This window comes from Arachis hypogaea, chromosome 1 (assembly GCF_003086295.3).
Source record: "Arachis hypogaea cultivar Tifrunner chromosome 1, arahy.Tifrunner.gnm2.J5K5, whole genome shotgun sequence".
Taxonomy (NCBI): domain Eukaryota; kingdom Viridiplantae; phylum Streptophyta; class Magnoliopsida; order Fabales; family Fabaceae; genus Arachis; species Arachis hypogaea.
In genome coordinates this window covers 55,139,518-55,146,325 of record NC_092036.1, presented here as the reverse complement: position 1 = coordinate 55,146,325, position 6,808 = coordinate 55,139,518, and positions in this window count along the sequence as shown.

The window sequence follows — 6,808 nt, the reverse complement described above, 5'->3', positions numbered from 1 at the left end:
TACACTCTCAACGTTCGGTGTTTAGGGTTTAATCACTCAAGTCTCCTCCTAATCATGCTTTTAAGGATTTTCTTTTCATCTAACAATCAACAAATATGTGATGCATGAATGCAAGTATCATGAGGTCTTTAGAGGGTTGTAATGGGGTTAGGGTTAGGTGGGATAGATATGGCTAAGTGGACTAAGGAATTGGATCTTTAATTAGCTCAAGTGTCCAACTTAACTACATCAACCAAATCACAAAAATGCATTCTAACCACCCATTACTTCTTTTCACACACATTCATGCTTTAGTTTCTATTCAAAACACATGCATTCCTTATTCATTTTTTTTCTTTTCTTTGGGATAACCTTTGTCCCCTCTTATTATTTTTTTTCATTTTATTTCTTTTTTTGTTTCTTTTTCTTTTTCCATGACAAATGCATATGATTAAAGCAAATTGATACATGAATGTGCACCCATTTTCCATTTTTTTCTTTTTCAATACATACCCAATACAAACTTTTTTATTCACTATCAATGTTTCCCAAAATTCTCCCACACTTAAATGAAACACACTCTTCAACCTAAGCTAATCAAAGATGCAATTCAAGGTAATTCATGGTTTTCTGCTTAGGGTTGTGATGTGCTAACAATTAGAACAAAGGGGATTAAGAGGCTCAAAAGGGGTTAACAAAGGTAGATGCAAGGGTAGGTCCATATGGGTGAGTGAGTTTAATTTGAAAATGGCCTCAATCATGCTAAATGCATTCAAACGATCAAACATTTAAAATAAATAATCAAGCAAAACCAAGATTACAATCATAGACGGAGCATAGCACACAATGAACAAAATTTGTGGTTATAATGTGTAACCACTTGATGAGCGGATAATTTATACGCTTTTTGGCATTGTTTTTAGTATGTTTTTAGTATGATGTAGTTAGTTTTTAGTATATTTTTATTAGTTTTTAATTAAAATTTACTTTTCTGGACTTTACTATGAGTTTGTGTGTTTTTCTGTGATTTCAGGTATTTTCTGGCTGAAATTGAGGGACCTGAGCAAAAATCTGATTCAGAGACGGAAAAGGACTGCAGATGCTATTGGATTCTGACCTCCTTGCACTCGAAGTGGATTTTCTGGAGCTACAGAAGCCCAATTGGCGCGCTCTCAACGGCGTTGGAAAGTAGACATCCTGGGCTTTCCAGCAATGTATAATAGTCCATACGTTGCCCGAGATTTGATGGCCCAAACCGGCGTTGCAAATCAGCTTCAGAATTCCCAGCGTTTAACGCTGGAACTGGCATAAAAATTGGAGTTAAACGCCCAAACTGGCATAAAAGCTGGCGTTTAACTCCAGGAAGAGTCTCTACACGAAAATACTTCAATGCTCAGCCCAAGCACACACCAAGTAGGCCCGGAAGTGGATTTTTCTATCATTTACTCATTTCTGTAAACCCTAGGTTACTAGTTCACTATTAATAGGATCTTTTGACATTGTATCTGGACCTCATGACACTTTACACGTTTCTTTGTGTACCTTCCACGGCATGAGTCTCTAAACCCCATGGTTGGGGGTGAGGAGCTCTGCTGTGTCTTGATGGATTAATGCAATTACTACTGTTTTTCATTCAATCATGCTTGCTTCCATTCTAAGATATTACTTGTTCTTAAACCGGATGAATGTGATGATCCGTGACACTCATCATCATTCTCAACTATGAACGTGTGCCTGACAACCACCTCCGTTCTACCTTAGATTAAGTAGATATCTCTTGGATTCTTTAATCAGAATCTTCGTGGTATGAGCTAGAACTGATGGCGGCATTCAAGAGAATCTGGAAGGTCTAAACCTTGTCTGTGGTATTCTGAGTAGAATTCAATGATTGAATGACTGTGACGAGCTTCAAACTCCTGAGGGCTGGGCGTTAGTGACAGACGCAAAAGAATCACTGGATTCTATTCCAACCTGATTGAGAACTGACAGATGGATAGCCGTGCCGTGACAGGGTGCGTTGAACATTTCCACTGAGAGGATGGGAGGTAGCCACTGACAACGGTGAAACCCTTGCATACAGCTTGCCATGGAAGGAGCCTTGCGTGCTTGAAGAAGAAGACAGTAGGAAAGCAGAGATTCAGAAGATAGAGCATCTCCAAAACCTCAACCTGTTCCCCATTACTGCAAAACAAGTACTTATTTCATGTTCTTTCACTTTTCACAATCAACCTTGATAATTATTGATATCCTGACTAAGATTTACAAGATAACCATAGCTTGCTTCAAGCTGACAATCTCCGTGGGATCGACCCTTACTCACGTAAGGTATTACTTGGACGACCCAGTGCACTTGCTGGTTAGTTGTGCGGGGTTGCAAAAGTGTGATTGCAAATTCGTGCACCAAGTTTTTTGGCGCCGTTGCCGGGGATTGTTCGAGTTTGGACAACTGACGGCTTATCTTGTTGCTTAGATTAGGACTGTTTATTTTTGTTGGTTTAGAGTCTTTTAGTTGAGTCTAGTTTCATATTTTAAGTTTGGTGTCAATTGCATGCTTTTGCTTTTCTTTTAATTTTCGAATTTGCATGTCCTTATTCCCTTTTTGATCCTTAAAAATTCTAAGTTTGGTGTCATTTTGTTGTTTTTCTCTCTCCTCTTTTCAAAAATCAAATCTTTTTCAAAAAAAGTTTTCAATCATATCTTTTTAATTGCTGATTTCAAAATCTTATTAATTAACTAATTGATTCAGTTTTCAACTTGCTTTGATCTTATTTTCTTTTAATTTTTGAAATTTTATTTTATTTTCCAATTATTTTATTTTATTTTTCGGTCACCTTAAAGAAAAAAAAAAAATATATATATATATATATATACTTTGCTTGTGAATTCATATCATATTCCCTTTTTCCATCATGGACCTAAGTGGAATTAAGCAGTCTAGAAGGACTCTGGGGTCATATGCTAACCCCATTACAGCTGCATATGGGAGTAGCATCTGTACACCTCCCATCAAAGCAAGCAACTTTGAGCTAAATCCTCAACTCATTATCATAGTGTAGCAAAATTGCCAGTATTCCGGTCTTCCACAGGAAGAGCCTACTGAGTTTCTGGCACAGTCTCTTACAAATTGCTGACACAGTACGTGATAAAGAGGTGGATCAGGATGTCTACAGATTATTACTGTTTCCATTTGCTGTAAAAGATCAAGCTACGAGGTGGTTGAATAACTAACCTACAGCAAGCATAAAGACATGGAAACAGTTATCAGACAAATTCCTGAATCAATTTTACCCTCCAAAAAGGATGACACAGCTAAGGCTGGACATCCAAGGCTTTAAACAAGAGGATAATGAATCCCTTTATAATGCCTGGGAGAGGTATAGAGGTATGCTAAGAAAATGCCCCTCTGAAATGTTTTCAGAGTGGGTACAGTTAGACATTTTCTACTATGGGCTTACAGAAAAAGCTCAGATGTCTTTAGACCACTCAGCTGGTGGATCTATACACATGAGGAAGACAATTGAAGAGGCTCAAGAGCTTATAGATACTGTTGCTAGAAATCAACATTTGTACTCTAGCAATGAGTTCGCTACAAAAGAGGAGGTTATGGCAGTAGCCACTGATCCTAATCCTCAAGAACAGATAGTTGAGCTTAATCAGCAATTACACGTGATGACAAAACAGTTAGCAGAATTTAAAGAGATGCTCCAAGAAACTAAAATTGCTAACAAGAACATAGAATCACAGTTGAATCAGGCAAAATAGCAGTTATCTAAACAGATAACAGAAGAATGCCAAGCAGTTCAACTGCGGAGTGGAAAGACATTGAATAATACTGCTCAAAGTAGCAAAAAGCTAATAAAGGAACAATTGACAGAGGATAACCAAACCACTATCCAAAATCCCTTTGAGGACAGTAAGGGCCCAGAGAGGAATACTCTTGGCGTTCAAACGCCAGAAAAGGGGGGAAAGCTGGCGTTAAACGCCCATTCCCTGCCCAGTTATGGCGTTCAAACGCCAGAAAAGGGGGAAAAGTTGGCGTTAAACACCCATTCTTCACCCAATCCTGGCGTTCAAACGCCAATGGGGAATCAGACACCTGAGAGTGCTGATAATAACCCCTCTAAAAAGGCTTCTCCAACCACCTCTGTAAGGAATAAACCTGCAGCAACTAAGGTTGAAGAATATAAAGCCAAGATGCCTTATCCTCAGAAACTCCGCCAAGCGGAACAGGATAAGCAATTTGCCCGCTTTGCAGACTATCTAAGGACTCTTGAAACAAAGATTCCGTTTGCAGAGGCACTTGAGCAAATACCTTCTTATGCCAAGTTCATGAAAGAGATCTTAAGTCATAAGAAGGATTGGAGAGAAACTGAAAAAGTTTTTCTCACTGAAGAATGCAGTGCAGTCATATTAAAGAGCTTACCAGAGAAGCTTAAAGATCCTGGAAGCTTTATGATACCATGCACATTAGAGGGTACTTGTACCAAGAAAGCTCTATGTGATCTTGGGGCAAGTATCAACCTAATACCTGCATCCACTATCAGAAAGCTTGGCTTGACTGAAGAAGTCAAACCAACCAGGATATGTCTCCAACTTGCTGATGGCTCCATTAAATACCCATCAGGCATAATTGAGGACATGATTGTCAAGGTTGGGCCATTTGCCTTTCCCACTGACTTTGTAGTGCTGGAAATGGAGGAGCACAAGAGTGCAACTCTCATTCTAGGAAGACCTTTCCTAGCAACTGGACGGACCCTCATTGACGTCCAAAAAGGGGAATTAACCCTGAGAGTCAATGAGGATGAGTTCAAGTTGAATGTTGTCAAAGCTATGCAGCATCCAGACACATCAAATGACTGCATGAGCACTGATATTATTGACTCTTTGGTAGAGGAGGTCAATATGACTGAAAGTCTTGAATCAGAGCTAGATGACATCTTTAAAGATGTTCAGCCTGATCTGGAGGAACTAAAGGAAATAAAAGAAATTCTGAAAATTCCTCAGGAAGAAGATAAACCTCCTAAACCCGAGCTCAAGCCACTACCACCATCCCTGAAATATGCATTTCTGGGAGAAGGTGACACTTTTCCAGTGATCATAAGCTCTGCTTTAAATCCACAGGAAGAGGAAGCACTAATTCAAGTGCTAAGGACACACAAGACAGCTCTTGGGTGGTCCATAAGTGATCTTAAGGGCATTAGCCCAGCAAGATGCATGCACAAGATCCTATTGGAGGATGATGCTAAGCCAGTGGTTCAACCACAAAGGCGGCTAAATCCAGCCATGAAGGAGGTGGTGCAGAAAGAGGTCACTAAGTTACTAGAGGCTGGGATTATTTATCCTATTTCTGATAGCCCCTGGGTGAGCCCTGTCCACGTTGTCCCCAAGAAGGGAGGCATAACAGTGGTTCATAATGAAAAGAATGAACTGGTTCCTACAAGAACAGTTACAGGGTGGCGTATGTGTATTGACTACAGAAGGCTCAATACAGTCACCAGAAAGGATCATTTTCCTTTGCCATTCATAGACCAGATGCTAGAGAGACTAGCAGGTCATGAATACTACTGCTTTTTGGATGGCTACTCAGGTTACAACCAAATTGCAGTAGATCCTCAGGACCAAGTGAAAACAGCATTTACGTGTCCTTCTGGAGTGTTTGCCTACAGAAGGATGCCTTTTGGTCTGTGCAATGCACCTGCAACCTTTCAGAGGTGCATGCTCTCTATCTTCTCAGATATGGTAGAGAAATTTCTGGAAGTCTTCATGGATGACTTTTCAATATTTGGAGACTCATTCAGCTCCTGCCTTAACCATCTAGCACTTGTTCTGAAAAGATGCCAAGAGACCAACCTAGTTTTAAACTGGGAAAAATGTCACTTTATGGTGACTGAAGGGATTGTCCTTGGGCATAAAATTTCGAACAAGGGAATAGAGATGGATCAAGATAAAGTTGAAGTAATTGAAAAATTACCACCACCTACCAATGTTAAGGCAATCAGAAGCTTTCTGGGGCATGCAGGATTCTACAGAAGGTTTATAAAGGATTTTTCAAAAATTGCCAAACCTCTGAGTAATCTGCTAGCTGCTAACACGCCATAATCTTTGATAAGGAGTGTCTGCAGGCGTTTGAGACCCTGAAAGCTAAGCTGGTCACAGCACCAGTCATCTCTGCACCAGACTGGACATTACCATTTGAACTGATGTGTGATGCCAGTGACCATGCCATTGGTGCAGTATTGGGACAAAGGCATGGTAAGCTTCTGCACATCATTCATTATGGCAGCCGCATTCTAAATGATGCACAGAAGAACTACACAACCACAGAAAAAGAGTTACTTGCAGTGGTTTATGCCATTGACAAGTTCAGATCTTATTTAGTAGGATCAAAAGTGATTGTGTACACTGACCATGCTGCTCTTAAATATCTACTCACAAAGCAGGATTCAAAACCCAGGCTCATAAGATGGGTGTTGCTTCTGCAAGAGTTTGATATAGAAATAAGAGACAGAAAAGGGACAGAAAATCAAGTAGCTGATCACCTGTCTCGGATAGAAACAGTAGCAGGAGCATCCCTCCCTCCTACTGAGATCTCTGAAACCTTTCCGGATGAGCAATTATTTGCTATTCAGGAAATTCCGTGGCTTACAGACAGTGCAAACTATAAGACTCAAGGTTCCCCATCTGTAACCATGGAAAGGAAGCATGAAGAGCTTCTCTCAAAACAGAGTCAAACAGAGCCCCCACAGTCAAACTCTAAGTTTGGTGTTGGAAGGCCACAAGCAAATTCTAAGTTTGGTGTTGAAACCCCACATTCAAACTCTAAGTTTGG